The sequence below is a fragment of the Haliaeetus albicilla genome, chromosome 1 (genome assembly GCF_947461875.1).
Source record: "Haliaeetus albicilla chromosome 1, bHalAlb1.1, whole genome shotgun sequence".
Taxonomy (NCBI): domain Eukaryota; kingdom Metazoa; phylum Chordata; class Aves; order Accipitriformes; family Accipitridae; genus Haliaeetus; species Haliaeetus albicilla.
In genome coordinates this window covers 24987163-25009305 of record NC_091483.1, presented here as the reverse complement: position 1 = coordinate 25009305, position 22143 = coordinate 24987163, and the positions used below count along the sequence as shown (strand labels likewise).

Here is a 22143-nt window from a genome sequence, read left to right as displayed (position 1 = left end):
GCACTTGGGAGTTTCCACTGATCTAATCTGTAAATCTCCGCATCTAGGAGTTAGTGTAATAACCCAATTAGCAAATAGTTTTAACAGACTCTTAATCTCTGTTATAGGTAAGGGGCAGGGTCCCTGTTTTCTTGCTGAGGTGACTGCGGTATAGTTTTGCCTTGTTCTTTCTCAGTTACTGGACAAGGCCCACAGATGCCTCTCATTATCCTGGTGCAAGTGAAAATGTGTTATGGTGCTAGGCTGCCACAGATTTTTAGCTGCAGAGTCCCTGTGAGGGCTGCAAACTTGGCTTCTCAGCAACTCTTCTCCGTACTATTGTCAATTCCTTCTATTCTAAAACCAGCAGCAATGCTATGTGAGGAACTTCCCATGCTCTTTTGGTGGGAATCTTACTTTGATTTCACTCTGTGGCCGTAACATTGGGCTGTGCTTGCAGGGAGAGATGCTGTGTGAAAATTGGTGGACTTAGCAAGAGGTGTGCTTGCAAAGGCTCTGCCCTCTGAGGGAAGGGACTGAGTTCAGACTAACTTGGAACTGTCATTATTCCATGTCCTGTTTTGATTTCCTGCTGCTGTACTAACAAATCCTAATTGGGGATCCATGACAAATGATGGCAGTAACAACTATTGCACAAGTGCCTCACTGAAAGCGGTTGACCCTATCTATCAATAGCCAGCAGTGCGTGCTGGCTGCGACACAATCCTGTTCATTGCCCCCTTTCTCAGGCCTCTGACCGTAACACTGGTCAGTTGCAACTTGAAGGAGCACAAAGTATGTGATTAATTTGCCATTCAGAGAGGTGACAAAGCCACAGCAGAAAGTCAGCTGTCCCTTATAAAACAGGTTTCTCCTCTTCTTCCTCTCCTGCCCCTGCTATCAAATCTACAAACTGCTGTAGGATGGCACAGGTCTTTAGAAATGACTTCACAGCCCTGCAATCCCCTACAAATGCAGCAATGTTAATCACTGGCTGGTGTGTAGGTCTACCCAGAGCTCTTCCCTGTGTACTTGTGCAGATGCATGCATCCAAAGTTGAGTTAAAAAAAACAAATAAATTTTTAGAGTTTTGCATTGTGGAGCTGAATATGGTAACAAGGTTGTGTATTCTGTCTCTTCAGAAACTGCCCAGCAAGGACTGACAGGCTGGTTGTCACTCCCATTATGCTGCTTGTGAGGCCAGGATCAGGATGCTACAAGAGTGAAATGGATGGCAGTGGGTTGTCAGAAGTTGCTTTTGAAGAGGAATGGATGTGTGAGGAGTCCCTGCAAAATTTCTGGTGCAGAATCAACCCTAAGTCACCAGCTAGGCAGAGAGATGGCAGGTTTTGAACCAGTTTGACAAGGTGTCCTGAAAGCAAGATGTAGCCGTATTTAAGCCACTAGGCAAAGGGGAATACCACCAGTGAATTAGGAACACCCCTTTTTTTTTCTTTCTTTTCTTGGGGTGGTGACTCTGTTAGCTGGACACTTTGGGTGTTTTGGTTTCATTTAAAGCTGTGAATAATCTCTTTTCAAATTAAGTACTCTTCTGCCTCTTGCAGAGATTTGCCAAGTCCTTGCCTCTGCATTTATTCGTAAAGCTACACCTGTTCGCCAGTCTACTCAGCCCCTCCAGGCAAGGAGGGGATGAGAGTCCAAGTTTTTCATCGTACTACAGCATAACTTAACACTAGGCCAGAAGTCTGAAGGAGACATAGATGGAGGTAGGAGCCACCTGAGGAGTGTTCAGGCCTGGAAGAAGACCTAACGGAGGACTCTACATCAAGGGTGCCAGACTCCTGGATTTAGGCAGTGAAACTGTTTGCTCTGTGATAATCTCATAGATATGGGACAGGTAGCAGGATCAAAAGAATTGCAGGGGCCTGGGGCAAGTAATGTCAGTGAGAAAGCAGGAAACACTGCTTATGTTTTATTTGTGGATGAGAGGAAGGGGAGCACTGTGGTTTTTGAGAATATGGGTACTGAGTCTCTATCAGGTGAGACAGGAGTAATATTTGAAGGTGCTGGGAACATAAACTAAAGTTTTTAGCCGAGCAGGTCAATGTGCTCTGTTTAGAGCTGTTACTGTACTGAACCTGAACCACTGTGTACTCATCTCCCAACTCAGGAGCCAAACCTGTAGGTGGGGGTGGGGCTGGGCTAGTTACGTCAGGGTCTGAAGCTTGCTCTCCACCTAAAGTGGCTTTCCTGAGTTCTTGCACAGATTGTGCTGTTTTGATTTCCACAGTGCAGGGCATCCTGAAGGTCTCAATGTTTTAGCCAGCCAACTAGAAGTGCACACAGCCTCCTTCCTGCAGGAATTCAGAACCCAGCTGAAATGCCTACGTGAGCCTTGTTTATCAGGAAGAGGCTTTGTAACTTTCTGTGGCAGGAAATAGGCAGCATTGACCTCAAGGCAGTTTAGTCATCTGATGCTGTGAAGGTTGATTTTATTCTGGGAAGGTTGTCCCGTTTTGAGGAAGGCTTCTGAGTAACAGAGTGTATTGGCTTTGTGTGGCAAGGTTTTGGGGGAGGGGGTTACAGGGGTGGCTTCTGTAAGAAGCTGCTGGAAGCTTCCCCTGTGTTTGAGAGAGCCTATACCAGCCGCCCTAAGACGGACCCGCCGCCGGCCAAGGCCGAGCCAATCAGCGATAGTGGTAACGTCTCTGTGATAACATTTTTAAGAAGGAAAAAAGGTTGGGACAGACAAAAACGGCAGCCAGAGAGAGGAGTGAGAACATGTAAGAGAAACAACCCTGTGGACACCAAGGTCAGTGAAGAAGGAGGGGGAGGAGGTAGGTACTCCAGGCACCAGAGCAGAGATTCCCCTGCGGCCCGTGGTGAAGACCATGGTGAGGCAGGCTGTCCCCCTGTAGTCCATGGAGGTCCACGGTGGAGCAGGTGGGTTCCCGAAGGAGGCTGTGACCCTGTGGGAACCCCACGCTGGAGCAGGCTCCTGGCAGGACCTGCGGATCTGTGGAGAGAGGAGCCCACGGAGCAGGTTTTCTGGCAGGACTTGTGACCCCGTGGGGGACACACACTGGAGCAGTGTGCTCCTGAAGGACTGCACGCCGTGGAAAGGACCCATGCTGGAGCAGTTTGTGAAGAACTGCAGCCCGTGGGAAGGACCCACATTGGAGAAGTTCGTGGAGGACTGTCTCCCATGGGTGGGACCCCACACTGGAGCAGGGCAAGAGTGTGATGAGTCCTGCCCCTGAGGAGGATGAAGCGGCAGAAAATAACGTGTGATGAACTGACCGTAAACCCCATTCCCCGTCCCCCTTGTGCCGCTGTGGGGGGCTTGGTAGAGAATCCGGGAGTGAAGTTGTGCCCGGGAAGAAGGGAGGGGTGGAGGGAAGGTGTTCCGAGGTTTGGTTTTATTTCTCATTACCCTGCTCTGGTTGATTTGTAATAAATTGAGTTAGTTTTCCCCAAGCTGAGTCTGTTTTGCCCGTGATGGTAATTGGTGAGTGACCTCTCCTGTCCTTATCTTGACCCACAAGCTCTTTGTTACATTCTCTCTCCCCTGTCCAGTTGAGGAGGGGGAGTGATAGAACGGCTTTGGTGGGCACCTGGCATCCAGCCAGGGTCAACCCACCACACAGAGATAATGCGTGTGGTGGATTCAGGCAGTATAGTTGATGCAGCATAGGGACAGAGACGCAGGATGCACGCAAAGGCAGTATTGCAGACCTTGGCTGTAGTGCACCAGATTGTATCTGCACCACAGCTGAGGGGCTGCATTAGGGCAGCTGTGACTAGCCAATACAGAGAGTGTTTGGAATGCATTAGGTTGGCACTGAACAGTGGCAGAGGTCTTTGAATGTCATTCTCCACCTTCTAAATTTCTGGATTGGTATAATCCTAGCAGGTAGCATCCATTCTGTGTTGGCTTTTCTGACTTGGTCCCATAGGCTGTTATCACTTGCACAGCACTGGTGTATTAACAAGTGCTAGGGGCAGGTAAGTGGGGTTTGTGGTATGGGATAAAGCAGTCCATGATGTGGAGGTGCAAAGGTTAGGATAACTGCTATGCTGCATGATGTGAGCCTGACTTGCTAGCCATTCCTTAGGCCTGGGGACCAGGAGTTGCTGTCCGGCATGGATAACAATGCTCTCTTTTCTAAAGCTTTGCATAGATACTGAAAAGATCTGAAAAGGATCAATCACCTCAGTATCTTATGAGTGAGGCCTTGGAGAAGAGAGTCTATGTTGAGCTAGCAGTGTGGTCTACACAAAAACTAGTGATCTTGTAGAAGGTTTTGTTGGTTTGTGGATTTTTATACCAATTCTGTGTCCTTAGGCTTTGTGCAGAGTAATTTCTACAGCTGAGTTGTCTGGGCTGGCAGCCACTGAGAATTTGAGGCTGAGACCAAGTGTTGTTTGTCCCTTGGAGTTGAAGGACAGTAGATTGGACATCTGGGTGACAGACCAGAAGGAAAAACAAAAGGAGGTTGAGAATCCAAGAGTGGAACAGCATGGGATATGTGAGATCCAACACAGCCCTCTCCATAGAATGGCATCTGTTAATGACCTCATAGGTGGAAATGTCAGTAGAAATGCACACGTTTCAGCAGATCTGGTAGTTTCTCATGAAATGACAGAATGGAGATCTTAGACTCTGGATTTGTCTATAGTCTTCACAGTTGAATCCAAATTCTGGCTTCAAAACACTGGAGCTGGCCACAATCCACTTCATTTCTGTAATAGCCTAAGGCAGCTTTTAATAATTGACCTCATTTTCACAGAATCACAAAATAATTTAGGTTGAAAGGGACCTCAGGAGATCATCTGGTCCAGCCACCTGCTCAAAGTGCAAATAACTGTTCTTCTATGGTCCTAAGATAAAACCAAATATCCATTTCAAGCAAAGAGCAAAAGTGTCAAGTTTCCCTCAGCCTGCAGTTTGACAGTGATGAGCTGTGGGGAGTCAGCATTTATAGGGGGAAACATTTAGGTAGTCTTATGAGCAGGTGTTATTGTTATGAGATGTGTTAAAATACTTGCCTAACTTTTAGGTCTGGGAAACTGAACCAGGTTGTAATTATCTTCCACGCAGCAGGGACAGAATTATTAATCACCGTACTCTCATATGGCCAAAGCTATGCTCATAAGACTCCAGTGACACTACAGCTGGAGCTTTGAACACAGTGAGTTGTCCAGTGTGGTGAGAGCATAATAGAGCAGCACACTGCTTGGTGCACAAATAGGACCTTGCATTCAGTTTATGGGGCTAAAAGCTTAGAAAATGCCATATTTCACTTGTAAATTGGGTGTACTTTATCCAGAAACTTATTCTGCCATTTATGAAAGGACTTTTTAGGAGATAAATTCATTTTCACCTGGAAGGATTTGAAGAGAAGCAGTAAAAGAAATAATTTTTCCCTGTAAAAGTTTTCTTAGTAGGGAAAGAACATGGATAGGGAGAATTTATCTCCTGGATATACCTCCTTTCCTCCTGCTGCCTTCCCACGTATTCAAGCTCATCATGTCCCTGTGGCAACTCTGAAAGATGCAGAAATAGAAAAGAAATTCTAAATTAACCAGCTGCATATGTTTCTCCCTGCTTTTAATCCTGCAGTCACGTCGAAAAGTGCATTCCACGGTTTATACTTCCCCTTTTTCATTCCTGTCTCTTACCAATTCCATTCTTCCTTGCAGGTTCTTTCTGTGCACATCTTGCAGGTGTGCATTGCCTTGCCACTCGGAGTGGCACTCATCTCAAAAAATATTGGCGTCTGCAACCTTCTTTTGAGAAAGCCATAGTGGGTTCCCTTTGTAGGCAGTGAAGCCCAGAAGGCATTCAGCTGACCAGATATGGATTGGAGTGGGTCGAACTGTGCTCTGAATGCCTTTGCTTAGGTCTCAGCTTGTAAAAAGGATGCAGGGTGGTCTCCTCATTTGCAGAGATCTGTGTAGTAAGTCCCTGTATGTGGTGATGAATATGGCTTTATTCACGTTAAATCAGGTTGCTCGGTTTCCTTGCTCTATTCACAGTAAGTACACTGCTTCAGCCTCTGAAGATGTCTTCAGCCATATAGTGGTCATTCCCGGGAGGGACAGTTAACTCATCCTTTGTAGCTACAGTCTCTGGTGGCTATCCAAGCTCTCTGCACTAAACACAAAGCTAGTCAGCAGCATGTGACTACTGATTTCCTTTAATCACTGAGTGCTGCTTGGACTACAACATCCCAATGGAATTGCATTAGAGGTTTCCTCTGTAAGTACGGTGCCTTTCAAAATTGCTTTCCAACAGCATGCTGAATGGTGTAAGCAGAGAGCAGAGTTTTAGCAGGCAGTCAGTCATCAATAGCATCCTGCTCTTAAGCTGAGGTAATGATCACTAGTTTGAATATGCCTGCATTTTCCCCAAGACCATGCAGTTCTGATATGTGAATGCAGATATGTATATGTATGTAATTACCCTCATCATGTGCAGCAAAACCAGTTGAACAGCGTGTTTATAGAAACTGTCCTTAAGAGTGATTGCCTCTTGAAGGAGCATAGCTCATACAAGAGGAGTGGGACTGTCTCCAGCCAGCCCTGGGAGACGATGCTGAGAGCATATTGAAAAGCTGTCTTCAGCAAAAGCTTGCCAGTTTAACAACTCTGTTCACTGTTCCTATTGCACAGTGGGCTCTTTGACGCAACAGAAAGAGCTGGTTTTTTTTTTTTTTTTTTTTTTTTTTTGCTTCCTCTTAAATCCGCCTGGCCAATTTAAAGCTTGTGGATATTTCTTCCCCCTCGGGGAAAGCTTATGTGAGGATTTTCTTTTTTAACAGTTCATTCTGTGAAACCATTTTTTTCTTGTTTGCTGTTAGAAAATGTTGGAGCTGAACACAAGGCTTTCATTGCAGGTCAGTGGATGAACTCTTGACCAAAGCATTTAACATTTGAGTGTAGCTTTAGCAAGCACTGTAGTTTGGGAGGAAAAAGCAAGTTAACAAGGTTGTATCATGTGAGCCCATGTGTGCCTACTACTGGAATAGGAATCTTTTCAGGTCTTCAGTGACTGAGCCCTGCGCAGATGAATTTACCATCTTTCTTTTGTAGACAAATATACCGAATTAGTATTTTATTGAGAATTGAGGTGACATCACAGTTATGTCTATACTATTTAATTCCAGAATGTCTGCTTCCTCAAAATGCAATAAACCTTACTGTGAATTTCAAGTATAAAGTTTTTGCCTTTTTATTTTGCAAGGATTGTCTTTTTGAATTATAATATTTTTTTCACTTCTTTTCAGCACACTTTACTGGGAAGCATGTTACTCCTGGGCACAGGCTGTCTGCAGGGAAGATAGTTATTTGCTATTTTGTATTTCTTCTTAGATTGCTATCAAGGGAACTAAGAAAGGATGTAGACATATTGTTAATGTCTCTCTTCAAGCTGTATTTGAGGTAAGGCAATCTTATTTCCCTATCTCTGAAATTAGAATATGAAGTAGATGCAGTATTTCTTCCATGTGTAGTTACTAAGATTATCCTGTTGCTATTTGTTTTTCTTGTTGATAAAATGTGAATATATTTGTCACAAAGCTGTTCCTTGTCTGTGATGCTTAAAATCCTGTATTTTTATTTCAGCAATATCTAGTGCATATCTACATGTTTCTATTAGCTCGTGTACCCTAGATGAATGACAGATCATTTTTGTAATTGCTTCGGTTTTCTCCTCTATTATTATCACATTAAGTGTGTGAGTGAGTGGATTTCTTACCCTGGGTAGGCAATTCTTATGCAAACTTTGTAAAACTGAGTTACAAATTGTTTCCACTGTGAATCACTTTCCTTAAGATGATGACTTTTATGGTAATGTTTAACTTGAGTAGAATTGTTTTCAAACATATACAGTGCATTTTTGGTGTATGCTTTTTTTAACAGCGCTCCAAAATGAAATAGAAAAATAATGATTCATATCACACTGTTTATTTCCTTCTCCACTTAATGCTGCCTGTTATGGGAAGTATATACCTTTGAAAGGTTGAATCATTATTTATGAGGATCAGTACAGCTGAAAGGTGTCACTGCAACACTGGCCATACGCAACTGCATTGAAAATAGAATTTGTATGGGATACCACTGTCGGTAAATTATGATTAGTGTCTGGGGAATTAGAAAATACTACTTCTTGTTTATGTTTCTTTTCAAGCAATTTAAGAATTTACCATTCGAGGGAGATTAATTTTTCTTTTACCCTTTTCTGTAGCAAGGTTACAGTTTATATAATTCAAGATTTTGACACGTTTTCTATAATGTTATTCTTATTTAAATCAATCCATCTGAATCTTTGTGACTTCTCTTATAAGGGGAAGCATGTTTTAAGGCAGACATGCTCTACTGCAGGTCCAGAAATATTTTTAATTTAGAAAAATGTTCTAAATTTATCTTGTTTGGCTCCTCACATCTCTGAAACTGTTTGCTGTTTGAATTCCAAATAGTGTTGGCTCCATTCAAGAGATGTGTCTTTTAGTGCTTTGTTGAGAAGCTTTTCACTTGGGATGGGGTAGGGAATGATACAGGGTAGAGTTACAAAGCTGCAGTGAACTATTTTTAATCTTATAGAGCAAAAATATTTACTACTATAAGCATTTGTAATACTCAAATTAATAAATTCATTAAAAGGTGGTTTTAAAACCCATTGAGGCTTAACTTTCTTTAATCAACATCACACCAAATCTTCTTATAATTTTCTGTCATCTTATTTTGGGGAGTTATAAATGCATATCCTGTCACAGGGCAAATACACAACTTATGTCTGCAACTTGTTTTCTACTGTGAAAAAAAAAAAAAAAAGCAGCTTATTCCCTGCTGTTGAAGTTATCTCAAGTTGAATGTGCCTTAAAAACCTTAAAATTAAGCAGTATAATAAACTAATGCGGTCTTTATATAACAGGTTTCCTGGACCCTTTTCTCAACAAATTAGATACCATCTCTGATCCACCATCACTGCCAAAGGGTGTATTGGGCTGCATTCCTTCCCTTCTGATCTCTAGTTTGTGAGGTAGTCAGTCCTGCTTCTCAAAGGGAATCTCATGAGTAACACACCATGATGTGTTGACATTTCTACTGACATTACTTTGCCAGAAAGCATGAATGGCGAAGGAGAATAAATGATGTGGGTGCCTTGGTGTGCTCTTTGGAGTTGAAGCATATGCTGCAATATCTTACTAGATTCCAGCCTTCTTGCTTACCAATGGTTACTGGAAGGTATTTGTTTCTCCTGATGTTTGTGGTGCCAGCTTTCTACCTAGCCAATGTAGCAGAGCTTGTGGCTTCTTGTATTTCTCCTTGCATGCCCTGAACAGTCTCAGGTTAACTGGGTGCTTGTTTTATTACCCTAATGACCTTGCCTATGGGTTGCTATGCCCTTAGTAAGGAAAGGCTGGGTGTTGTCTAGTTAGTCTAAATCATGCACAGCTCAAGCCAAGTTAAGAGGAAATGCAGGAAGAACTTTTATTCGTAACAGTTAACATAGGCAACACACTTAGAAACACTTAAGCAAGACATAGACAAAAAATAAAAGGCAAAAATGCTTTATCTATTTATACCTAGCTTATATTAGAAAGGTTTTTACCCCATCCTACTGATTTGACCCTCTTCTGACAAGATTTTCTTGTTTGCACATAGCTTACCTTTCAGGTCATATCTATTGGAAAAAGCCTGTTCATAAGCCTCTATCAGTTAGTTACCTCTCTGATGAGAGAAAGCTCCATCACACCATGTCTTTGGAAGCATACCTTAGGCCATTTTCTGATTCTTGAGGAGCCTCTCATTTCTTATTCAGTCTTTTCTACAAAATTTTTCAGATAGTGCAGTGTTAGTCTTTCATCCCAAAACCTACTTTTCTTGTGTCTATCCAGACAAGGTGCCATCATTATTTTTAATTATTTCATTATTAGAGATTGAAAGATATCTTTATTAATGTATGCGTTACCTTCTTATACTTGACTTGTTAGTCAAAAAGGGAGTAAATCTCTTCACCTCCCTTTGGGACTTAGTCTTCAGAAAAAATGTCTTCATGGAGGAGCTGTATTCTCTACCAGTGAGAATACTAACATATTCAATGTTGTGCAGAGCTCTGACTGGCTTTTTCCTGACACTGAGACAGAAGGTTGGTTGTCAGAAGATAGCACAGAGCTGTGTGTCACTGTTTAAGGATGGGCTCACTGAAGCAGGTGACAAGATAGAAGACTTGGGAGGCATAAACTGAAGAGTTTAAGGACCAAGGGCTAGAGAGAAATGGATCTGTAGTGCACTTGGCAAATTGCTTTTCTTTTAACTCTTCAGGGTACAAATATTTCACCCAGATTATCTCATCATGTGTGCATTTTAGACTGAGTGTGTGACTGCAGTCATGTGAGGGCCTCTCAGCACTGTTATAATATTACTAATAAGGAGTCATGTCTGAAGTCATGTCTCGGTCTGAAGAGAGGCCTTTGGCAGAATGCCGTGCTGCCGGAGGGCTTGAGTGAACCCCAGTGGTTTTGCTTATTCATGTAATTGAGTGGGACCCTTTCATTGTGACTTAATTGCATTTAGACTTGAGAATAAAGACTTGGATAAAAATACCACACACTGTATGTCCCCCAGAGCCTCCAGTGAGCTTGACCAGCTCAATGGCAGTTGTCAGCATCTGCTTTGGGAAATGCCATGAGCCTGTTGATCAAGCAGAAAAAACTTTATTCCTTGTGTTCTACCTCAGCTGCAGCAAAACATCAAAGTTAGGGCTGGTCTTAATAGCAGGTTTCCACTTGTTTTGGTTCATTAACTAGTCATTTAGGCTACAGCTATAGGTAGTAACTGCTCAGGGGTACAGAAAGCCTGTCTTGATGTTTCACACCTTCATTAGGAAACACAGACACTGCAGGCTGGTCTTCCAGGCACTGTGTTTGGAATTCTTGATTGTGATGTTCTTTGTATGGATGCCTGTTGTTAAGCTTCTAGTGACTGGAAAGCATCAGAGAAATCAATGATGAGGCTGTAGAGACTTTGCATTTGTTGTTTTTTTTTTCTTTTTTCACAGAAGTACTAATTTTGAGTCCACGCTTTAAAGGGTCAGCAGTGCAACAACTTCTAACTACATTTAACTACATGGGCTGACAGAGAGGATTGCGGATTATTTACATCTCCTCTGTAGACTGTCAAAGGCAACCCAGACCACACAGCTTCTTGCCTTTACTAGAACCTATGGAAGAAATGTAATATTCAGTTCTGTAAAACTGGTACTTTTCCTTATACTGAAAGCAATAGTGGTGGGTTTTTTTTAAGGCACAAGCTTAGCTTCTCAGTTTTAGAATAGTTACAGTTCTGGATTCTGTTTTCTGGTTCATCATCAACAGGTTTATGGTTTTTAGCCTAAATTGTAATATGCTAACTCTGTTCCATGCCAAGCACCATTAAAGCCAATGGGAGTGGTCTTAAGAGTACATTAAGATTAAACGTTGTTGAGATCTTCATAGAATAATAGACTGGTTTGGGTTGGAAGGGACCTTAAAGATCATCTCATTCCAACCCCCCTGCTATGGGCAGGGTCACCAGGGATGGAGCATCCACAACCTCTCTGGGCAATCTGTTCCAGTGCCTCACCATCCCCGCAGTGAAGAACTTCTTCCTTAGACTGAATCTAAATCTACCCTCTTTCAGTTTAAAGCCATTAGCCCTTGTCCTATCACTACATGCCCTTGTAAAAAGTCCCTCTTCAGCTTTCTTGTAGGCCCCCTTTAGGTAGGTACTGGAAGGCTGCCATAAGGTCTCCCCAGAGTCTTCTCTTCCGCAGGCTGCACAACGCTAACTCTCTCATCCTGCCTTCATAGGAGAGGTGTTCCATCCATCTGATCATCTTCATGGCCCTCCTCTGGACTCACTCCAACAGGTCCATGTCCTTCTTATGTTGGGGCCCCCAGAGCTGAACACAGTATTCTGCAGTACTCAGCAGTACTGCTGAATGCAGTTCTTGGTCTGCCCTAAACTCTATGAAGTTGCAGTTCTGCTGTCCCATTGAAGCCATATAGCCATTCTGCCAGTTTAATTGGTGGCCTGCTCCCAGCTTAAGAGAAGGGGCTTGCAAAGGTGGTATGAGCGTAGCAGGGACAACTGGATTGCAGGAAGTAATGCAAGCATCCAAGTAAGTTCATTTTTGCTAGTATGTCTGTGAGGTAGACTGGGCAAAATCTAGAAAAGATGATGGCGGGGAAACAATAGGAAAAACTTTGCAGGAAGTTTGCCTCTTCAATAGCAAATAGAAGAGGTGATAGCTTTCATTTCCAAGTCTCTGCCTGTGACAAAGTGAGCTACCTCTCCATTTACATGAATAGCCATTGTCTTCACGTTGCATTGCCCTGATAACAGAGAAACATAAACCAGTCACTTGGACATGGGCATCATCCTCCTTTTCAGAAAGAAAAGAATAACAGAACAGTGATAGAAACTGTACTGAAGTGAAATCCTGGGGAAAAATTTTTTTTTTCCTTTTTCCTCTCCATTGTGTGACTGAAAGTGGTCCTGCAATTTACTGGCAAGAAGACATGGAAAAATATACACTCCAGCAGCCTTGGAACAGTGTGCAGATACCCCTGGGAATTGTTTCTACTGGAGAGAGTTGAGGCAGCAATAGGTTTCTGGCTTGCTATTTCTGCAAAACTTTTTTTTTATAGCTAAGGCTATAAATAGTTGACAGTTCTTAAATTGAATAATCCTCTCTTCCTCTCTGGGATGAGAAACTGGATCAAGATTTTCAAAGCCAAAAGCCTGCAGCCAGATATCCCTATTAATCAACTGTTTGTAATGTTGCTCAGATTTTGAGGAAATTCTCTTATTGTTCCTGTTTTGTGTATGGTGAAAAGACTCACCCAGAGTCTTTCCAATGGGCCAGTGGCAGAATCAGAAGAAGGACTTAACTCTCCTTCATTTCAGCTTGGAGTTCTGCCTACTAGATTATATTCTATTATATAGCAGTATATAGAAATTAGAATCACTTAATTTTCATAACAGTTGAGCCATCTGTAACTCCACCTGGTTTGGACAAGGTTTACTAAGTGATCACTGCTTTTGAAAGTTGGGTTGATAAAGAATTACAGGGTAAAATATTCAAACCACAGGAGTGATTGAATATCCAAAGGGCTCCCAGGCACATGCACTAAAGCAGATGGCTTCAGTGATGTTCATGTGTTACTTGGACCAGCATTGCTGGTCACTGGTTTGTGTTTCGCTCACATCTTTTGCTGGGATGTGAATGGTGAAAGGTAAAGAGGTGTTATGTCACCTGTACTGCCATTTCTGCTACCAAGGTGGTAGTTAACTACATCTGGGAGGACTTACAAGGCAGAACATTTCAGTCTTAAAAAATGGGATTTTTAGTCCTTATATAATTTAAGATTTTTTTTTCAGCATTTTTGCCTATGAATTTACTTCAGAGAAGATAGCTGTGAAAGTGCTGGCCATGGTCATCATCATAACAGAACTAGGTAGAGTTGCATGTGCCAGGGATCAATGGCAATCACTCAGTGTTGGAACAGAGGGGCTTCCAGTTATGAAGGATGCATTGTGTGCATTTTTATTTTTTACCTTTTGTAACCAGTCACCCAACCCCTGATAGGTATGTTGGATTTCAACTCGTCCAGTCCAGAGTATGTCTATATTTGGGTTCTTCGCCTTCATGTATCCTACAACTGATGTTGTCATTAATGTTTAGGATGATCACATAGGTACTGACATCCTTCACAGTGGGAAACTTTAAGAGTTGTATTGATTTGGAAAGAAGGAGCTTTACTCTAGCACATCAAACAGTCTTTCCTATATGTACTTTTAATGTGGAGCCATTCTTCTTCAGGTAGAATAGTCTGAAAATAGAGGTAACAGTTTTGAAACAGCCTTTTTACAGCAAACTTGTTATTATTTTATTTGTGAGAAGGTGAAGCCTCTTGATTTCAGGGAAGAGATTTTAAATCAACTTTTGGAAAGCTTGTAAAAAGCTATTAGCAAAATAGAGAGTAATGTGTATTGTGAATCACATTAGCTGCACTGCTCTTTCTCATCAGACTGCTATTAAGCAAAAAAACTCTCTGAGGGGAATATATAACACATCAGAATATTGACTCAAATCCTAGCAAATTGAAACAAATATTTTAGATTGATGCACTTATTATGAAAGTGGTGGTTACTAGCTTAGAAACTGATGTAGAGATTTGTTTGTTCCACAGGGATAGAAAACAGCCTAAAGAACATGTCACTTACCTTTCAATGTGCAGGACTGTGTAAGGTGAGCCTATGAGATAAAAGTCAGTGGTGAATTTTTTTCATGCTTAATTGAACTAAATATGTATATTTATGAATGAGTTAATAAGCTATTCCACAAATATCCTAGCTTTCTCTGAGAATTGTTCAGGAAATGAAAAGCACTTATGTAATGTTAAAGGAATGAAAGGAAAATTTCTTAGCATTAGAGAAGGGAAAATAAAGCTTGACTCTAAAATCCTTAGGAACTACCTGTACTAAGAAACGAGATCATTGCAAATGTAAAGTACATGCAACACTGTGTTTTGAGAGCACATCTCAGAACCTCTTAAAAGTATTGTGATGAGTCAATAGCCCTCACTTTCACATGTGGCCAAAAAGAGTTTAGAACTGTGTGCGCATGTATGTTTGCATTTGTCCAAATGTGGTTTAAACTTCTTTTTTCTCCCTTGATGCTGGATGTGCCTTTTGCTATGACAGCCAGGTAGAAGAAGCTGAAGAAGGTTGCTGTAACATCCCTTGTTGCCAGCAATTCCAGGGAGTAGTATACGTGCCAGGAGGGCCAGGGCTATACAGGATGCCTGAACGTGCCCTGTACTCCAACTGCAGGGAGTATGGGGGAAGCAGGCCACTTCTGTTTCACCAGAAGCACCTCTTACACTGAGATGCTAGTTATTCTTGGTTAGCAGAGGTGGGCAAGTGAGCCATGTCCAAGGAAAATGTAGGCTTTTTTTAGAGATTTAAGGGAGGTATATTACAGATTTTTTCCAGTAAGTGCAGGGCTGTAATTTTCTAACATTCTTTGCGGTTCATTTGCTTAAGTTGGTGAAAACAGGCTCATATGGTGGTAAAGCTTTTTGTTTTTTCTAAGGTAGTCACACTTGGTCCATTTCTTATATTCTGATTAGAATCTTTTTGGCTATGAACTACTAAAAAGGTCATCGCTTCAGAGTCCAAGTCAGAGAAACTTGGCTGGCAACTGCTTAGTAATCTTGTAAACCTATTAAACCTCAACAGCAAAAGAGACACAAAGGTCTAGATTAGTGTTAGGATTTAACAAATTCTCAGTTTCACCTCTTTCCTAGGATGACAGCCTGTAAAGAGCTTTTGAAAAGGCTTTGCTTCTCTGTTGGAACCCTCTGGCATGTTACTGAAGTCATCTTTATTTGGTTTTTAACCCCTATCCCCGATACCAAGGATTTTTCACTTTCTTGATATAACACTATGATTTTACTTTCAGGCAACTCTAGCATGCCCTTTATGTGGGTCACATATTCCTCCTCCTCTATATTGGTCTAGGATTTCCAATTATTTCCATATTCATTGAGCTCAGTCACTACACAGCCAATTGAAACAGGCAGGTTGCTCAATGTCTTTTCCATTCCAGGAGTAATTTAATCAGGGAGTGACTGCATTATTTTTTTCAGAGCGCCGAGCTGTGCATGCCAGGTGATCTGCAGCAGAGAACAGCATCATTATTAAAAAGGCTTAGGCATTTCATGCTATTTTGTGCTTCTGCAACTCATAGTGCAGCTAACAGTACCGTCTTGATGTTTTTTCTAATATGCATGTTTCAAATGTAATCAGTTAGAGGAGGTGTAGAAAAGAGGACAGATGAGTCATGGGACTGTATTTATATTGTATGAGATTGAGTTTCAAAGCTGTTGGATCCTGCAAGATCCTTAATCACTGCCATATTTGTTTTACAGAAGTGCTGGTACTCACAGAACAGATTAATTCTATTTCTTAGTTTCCCTCTGGAGTTCCATCCTAGAGTTAACAAATCTTTAATGGAAGTTTGATACTGGTATGTTCCCACAGAACTATTTCAACTTTCGTAAAAGAGCAAGGGAGAGAACTGGCTGCAGGGGGACAGTCTTCAGGGAGTCCTTGCATTCATTATAATATTCATCCAGATTGACTACTGTGCTCTTCTCCAGACAACCAGAGAGAATAGGTGAGACTTTGCTGTTACGGGGAACCTTAGGTCCATGAGAATTTCCTTCCACTGGGAAGAGCTAATTGGATGTCCCTTGCTACCCAGGGGAGTCCAAGGGAAGGGTAAGCTCTTTTCAAGAGTTACCAAGGAAAGAGAGAAGGTGGGGGTGAGACAGATCACAGAGTCCTAGTGTGATAAATATCTGTGCTGTGCTAATTTCTTGCTCCTGAGCACTATTATTTAGGTGAACATCAGCTTGAGGTGACAATTGCATTTTTCTTTGGAGTCCTTGGGTCAGATTGTGAGCTGGTGGGCATGATTTGATGCTGGTGGAATTGTACTCGATCAGCTGAGCATCGCCTACTGGGAGCGCCACTGCAAAACTGTCCTCCTCAGTAAGACTTTCCTGCTGCTTCTTTTAAGAATTTTGTTTTCACCTTTATTTTGTCTTTCAAAAAAAAAAAAAAATCTGTGAATTTGAAGAATTAGAACCAAATTGTGTCCACAGTTTCTCTCGGCTGTGTATGCACTACCATTAAGGTGATTTCCGATAAAATTATCTGACTCTTGAAGAAATCTAACTGACATTTTAACTCTTACAGTGGCATGTTAAAAGCTTTCATGTTGGTATAGGCCTCTAGTTTCTTGTTTTCTCACTGCAACTGTCATGGGCAACTCCAGTCTTGGCACTTTTTTCCCCCCCTTTGTATTGGAAGTAAATAGGCTTTTTCCAATTAACGTCTATGATAACATAGCCAGTGGGGAGGGAAAAACCCCTGCCTTCTGGAGGATTCCAATATTTCACATTGAGATTTTTGGAGGAGTAGTATTCAGCATATTAATAATGATGGTAAGTAACTCTTGCACTGCTAGGGCTGGATTTGGATTGTCAAGTTCCAGATGTCTTTTAAGTTCAGTGTCTAGTTAAAGTTCCTTGACTGGGTTTCCATGACAGTCAGTGATGAGAAGAAGCCACAGAGAGTGATTTCATCTGAAGTACATATCCATTTATGATTCTTTCACCATCTTATCTAAATGCATAATTACAGTGTGCATCATCTTTATTGTCTTTGCTACAGTTAGAAATCATCAAGACGATGACAGTGAAAATGACTTGCACAGGATCATATTGCCTCCAGTAAGGAGACTTTGCTTGCTTACGCTGGTGCTCAGTCCTATTACGTAGTGATGTATATATCTGTCATCTACAAATTGATCAGGGCTGTCTTCCAGACCAGTTTAGGGACCCTTTTGCCCTGGGAAAGATGTTGGAACCTGCACATCGTGACCTAGAAGTACAGTAGTGTTTTGGAAAGGCTCTGATGTGCTAGTCACCTCAATGCAGTGAGAGAGCTCTTGCTCTTCCCTAGGATGTCCTTTTGTGTTTGCTCGCATGGGGCTCTTTTGAAGAGAGGGCTTATTTCCAAGTGCTGAGGGGCTGTAGTGTAATCTTTGCCTGCTGAATGACACAACTCTTGAGTTATTGCTCCTAAGCTTATGATATGCACTTTCTACTAAATTTTGGTCTTTTTCATTGAATTGCTTTGTATGGTCAGTAGTAGCTCAAGGCAAGCATTTCAGGTCTCTTAAGACTGAAGCAAGAAAACATTGAAGTGTGTTTTTAATCTGAAGTGAGAAAAACAGGCAAGAATTATTCACAATTCTTTACTGACACTTTTTCTATTACATGGGGCAGTTTCCTTTGAGTTATGCCTATTTTCTCGCTAAATCTTTAATGGTTTTCCTCAGCACACTGTGTCTATTTCTTAATTTTGATCTATTTTTTTGAACATGTTACATCTTTCTGGTGATCCAGATTAGAATGAACCTTTCACTTAGGCTCTTCAAGAGTATGTTTCAAGATAGAGGGGAAGAATTTCCAAATTGCATTGTTGGTTTTGAGATCAGAAAGCAGCTAGGACATCAAAACTTACCAGTAGAGAAGTTTTGTTGCAATTCACAGGAGAAAACCAGCTGATATCTCTGTGTTGTGATACCTAAGTCAAAATTAAGGCCCGAGTCTGCATTTGATTCCACATCAGGCTGCAGTTAGAATGGGGTTTTAGCCAGTCTCCCAAGCTAAAACTGACATGAAGCTGCTTTTGCTTTCATGTAGCACAGAGGTCCCAAAATAGCTGTCTTAAAATTAACCCAGACGTGGCTCAGATGATACAGGAGATAAAACAAAAGTGAAAAGCTTCAGTCTTGCCCAGTGCGTAATTAATCAAAGTCTAGGATGCCAAGCTGGGTTGCGATATCGCCATTGTGATACATGGACGCCATTGTTAATACTGCACTTTGCATTCTCATCTCTTGAATAATCCCATTTAATGCTCAGAAATGTCAGCTTATACTGAAATCCAATTTTCTGGTAGGTCTCCGTGATTGAAGTTTGACTCTTGCTAAGACAGGGCAGAGAGTGGTTGTATGTTAGTATTGTTTCAGCCTTTTTGGTGCTCCATACTTTGTGTCCTCATAACTGTCTCCAGGACACAATCTCTCATGCTGAACATCTGCATTGGTCCAGGTTTTGACCAAGTGGATAGCCCTCCTCTTAGGCTGGCCTAAATCATGATGTACTTACTACAATAATTTTCATCTTTCCTTCAGCGCTTCAGCATGTGCAGTCTTGACAGCCTGTACTTCATGTCTCTTTCCAGTGTTCATTTGACATCTATTTTTCCCTCTGTCTTGATGTTTGATTAACAGTTTACATAACTGTGCTGTGATGCTAATTGCATTATCTATGAGTAATCCAAGACATGCAGACTGACATTTGATTTTCAGTGGTATAGTAACTGGCGAGGAGATCTGTTTCATCTTCACAGATACTATATTCAGATGCAACATATATTGTCATACATTACCATTGTAATTTGTGCAAGGATGGGCTGGAAAGTTTCTGAAAGATGGAAAATAATAATCGATTCCTATAAAACGATATTGGGGTCCTCGACAAAGCAGTGCAGGTATGTGGCAGGGACCTGGACTCCCACACTGTGGAAGAAAACAGAATGAGGCTGACAAAGACCAAGGAGGTAACACTGATAACCTATATGGAACTGGGAAGTTCCTCTCCAGGAACTAGAGAGGAGTCTGGGTTCAAGGTTTTTAGGGATGGTTCTTGTTGCCAGATGTCCCAGGAGCTCAGTTAGGAGTCCAGAGTGCTGAGTTGAGGTTGGCTTTTGGTCACAGAGCAAGTGCAAATTCACGCCAGAGAGTTCCTCGGGAAACAATTTTTCCAGATGGCTTGTGGGAGATATCTAGGCTATGTTTTGACCTTATCTTTCAGGCTCTGTTGCTGCTCACCATGGCAATGGGAACATAAGTGGGGAAATGCTGATAAACACTGATACCTTTGATTCAGCTGGATCACCGGACAGATGGGTAAGAGTCTCTGAAGCACAGAGCTATGGTTCTGGGGAGGGAGGCAGAACAATCAGAAGTGTATGGGGAGACAGCAGCAGACAGCAACACCTGTCTAAGGTCAGAGAGAAGGGCTAAGCTTTGCAAGATTAAGATATGTAGGGATGTGTCTTTTCTGGTGCTTGGGTTTTTTCCTCCCTTGGCTTATTAAGTTTGTGTGAACAAATAAAAGATGTTCTCTTTCTGATGTAGTTTGGCTGAGTCACTCCATTTCGTAACAGTCACAAGTGGCCAGAAAGTTGGTTGTAGCTGGATTCAGGCCCATTGGGACTTGCTGAGATAAATATACATGGTGGAAAGAGAGGTGTTAAGAGCTTCCTAACCCAGCCTGCCTTTGGGAAGAGCAAAAGCTGAGAGTCCCTTGATGATAGAGGCTGCACAGGGAAAATGAGAGAGTCACCTGAGTAAGGCTCCCAGTCTACTACTCACTCCTTCATGAGAAGAGGTGTGGTTCTGGTCCAGGCCCTGTTGTGCCTCTCTAAGACTCTCTTGATGTTCTCTGCGGATATGTATGTCTTGAACACGTGGGGGTTTTTGTTTTGTTTTGGTTTTTTTTTTTCCCAAACACATTTCAGAATCCAAGCCAGCTGCTACAGCTCCTTCCCTTCAGCAAAGCTGTTTCAAACCATGTTGAGGTTTTGTGGCTCTTTGTGGCTGTGAGCCTACTCACAACAAATTTCATCACATTGCAAGGTTATTTTAGCAACAACGTGATTCTAAGTGGTTCCCACAAACGCCATCATCTTTTGTCTCCACTTGTTTACTCCTCAGTTCTTCCTCCTAAACACATTTTTCCATCCGTTCAGCAAAGCAAAGGGGGTTGTGTGTCCCCAACTTGGGTATATCAGTGCTAATGGCCAGACCGGAGGAATGCTTGAGGATGGCACAATCTACAATTTAACCCAGTCCCTTCTGTTTCATAGAACGAAGGTTTCAGGTTGGAGCATGTGGTTTGTGTTTTCACAAGTATATGGCTTGTTTGAATGCATGCACTCTGAGTGTTCAGCACTTGAAAATCAGAGCCTGTAAACAGCCTGCTGCATTAGGAAATCTAGGCTCTGCTGCTTGTTTACTTTAAGTATAAATGTCATCTTGGCAGGAGATATATCTCCCCTCTTGCATGCACAACATTTGTAATTTGATTGCTGAGCTTAAATGGCATAGGCTTGGTAATGAATTTTAAAGTTTGTGTTTCTGTTCTTTAGTGACCATGCACACGTGATGCAAAGGCACAAAGCAAGTTGGTGTTCTTTGAAGCTGCTTTCAAATGTTCTGTTACAATGTATGTGTTGAGCTAATCAGAGGGATTTGATGTTTTGAGATTGAATAGATGAATTAAGGAAAAAAAAAAAGGTTATTGTAATTTTCAATGAAATTAGGGCATGGACTGGTCTAAATAATGGCTCCTGGCTGTGGCATCTTGCCAGATGGTCTACTTGCAATGTTCATTAATAGCAGTTACTACTACTGTATTGATGTTTTGGACTGACACAATACTTTACAAAGAATCAGTGGCAGAAAAACAGATTGAGATTCAGCAGTTAATACTGTTCTAAGCTTTGGAAACAACCTCAGTAATTTTTTCCTTTAAAATGAAACTAAAACTTTATGGTAAATCTTTATGACATTAGTAATAATGTAATTTTTCCATTTAGCTCATACATAAGTAGTCTCTGTATTTTTTTCTTCCAAGTGATTTGGGAAATATGACAAATCCAAAGTGTCCTGATGCCTGATTAGATTGATGGCATTCCAGAATAAATGGGAAGAGTTATTGAGAAAGTGCATGTTTACAGGAAAAAAGTAGCAAAGGGTAACTAAATGTATCCAGCTGTAAGGCTCTGGAATATTTCTCATGTTGTCTCTGCTGTGCCTTTGAAAATCTACCTAGGAGGCATAAAATGTGAAAAGGTTGGCTTTCCATTACAACACCTGACTTGTTTTCAGTAGGAAATTATAACTTGTAAATTCTTTCTCTTTTGATTTATCAGGAGTTACTGAAGTCATCTGTGTGACTTCCTCATGTTATCTGACAAGTGTTAATAAGCTGTAGTGTCTGTGTTCTTGATGTTATTTTTCTTTGAATAGTGGGACAGAGGTGCTTTGTCCAGCATATTTTATCTACGGCACAGGGAAGTGTACCTTGATGGTTTTCTATTAGAGTAGAACTAGTGCTACCCGTTACAAGTGTTCCTCTTCTAGTATCATGTCATCATTGCCTTAACTCCTTGGGGAATTTCCCTTTTCCAAAGGAAAAAAATTTCCAGTGACGATATACCAGTAATATCCTTTTTGTGGGATGACTTTTTTTTTTTGTTACATGTTTCCATGTCTCTCTCTAATGAAATGCAAATTCTAGCTCAGCTTTCACAGTACACCATCTCCTTTTAGGAAGTCCTTTGTTTCAAGTAGCCTGGCTGTGCAGTGTCTTAGTTGTGCGAGAAACCTCATCTAGTTACATAATGGCTACACTGGTGTCATGGTTTAATCCCAGCTGGTAGCTAAGATCCACGCAGCCACTCACTCACTCCCTGCCACCTCCCAGTGGGGTAGGGGAGAGAATT

The 22143-nt window shown here is 41.6% G+C and overlaps 1 protein-coding gene across 7 annotated transcripts in view; it reads left to right on the top strand.

Annotated features, from left to right (window-relative positions):
* The first annotated feature begins 6138 nt into the window (after positions 1–6138).
* Positions 6139–22143, top strand: part of CSGALNACT1 (chondroitin sulfate N-acetylgalactosaminyltransferase 1) — a 46827-nt gene continuing 30822 nt past the window's right edge. For 2 of the 7 annotated variants that reach the window (XM_069782437.1, XM_069782410.1), the window contains exons 1-2: positions 6488–6839; positions 7315–7383. The gene's annotated coding sequence lies outside the window, so the exon portion shown is untranslated. Of the gene's footprint in view, positions 6203–6483; positions 6840–7229; positions 7384–22143 lie in introns of those variants that run through there. The other 5 variants (XM_069782428.1, XM_069782403.1, XM_069782419.1 and 2 more) reach the window with 4 other exon arrangements.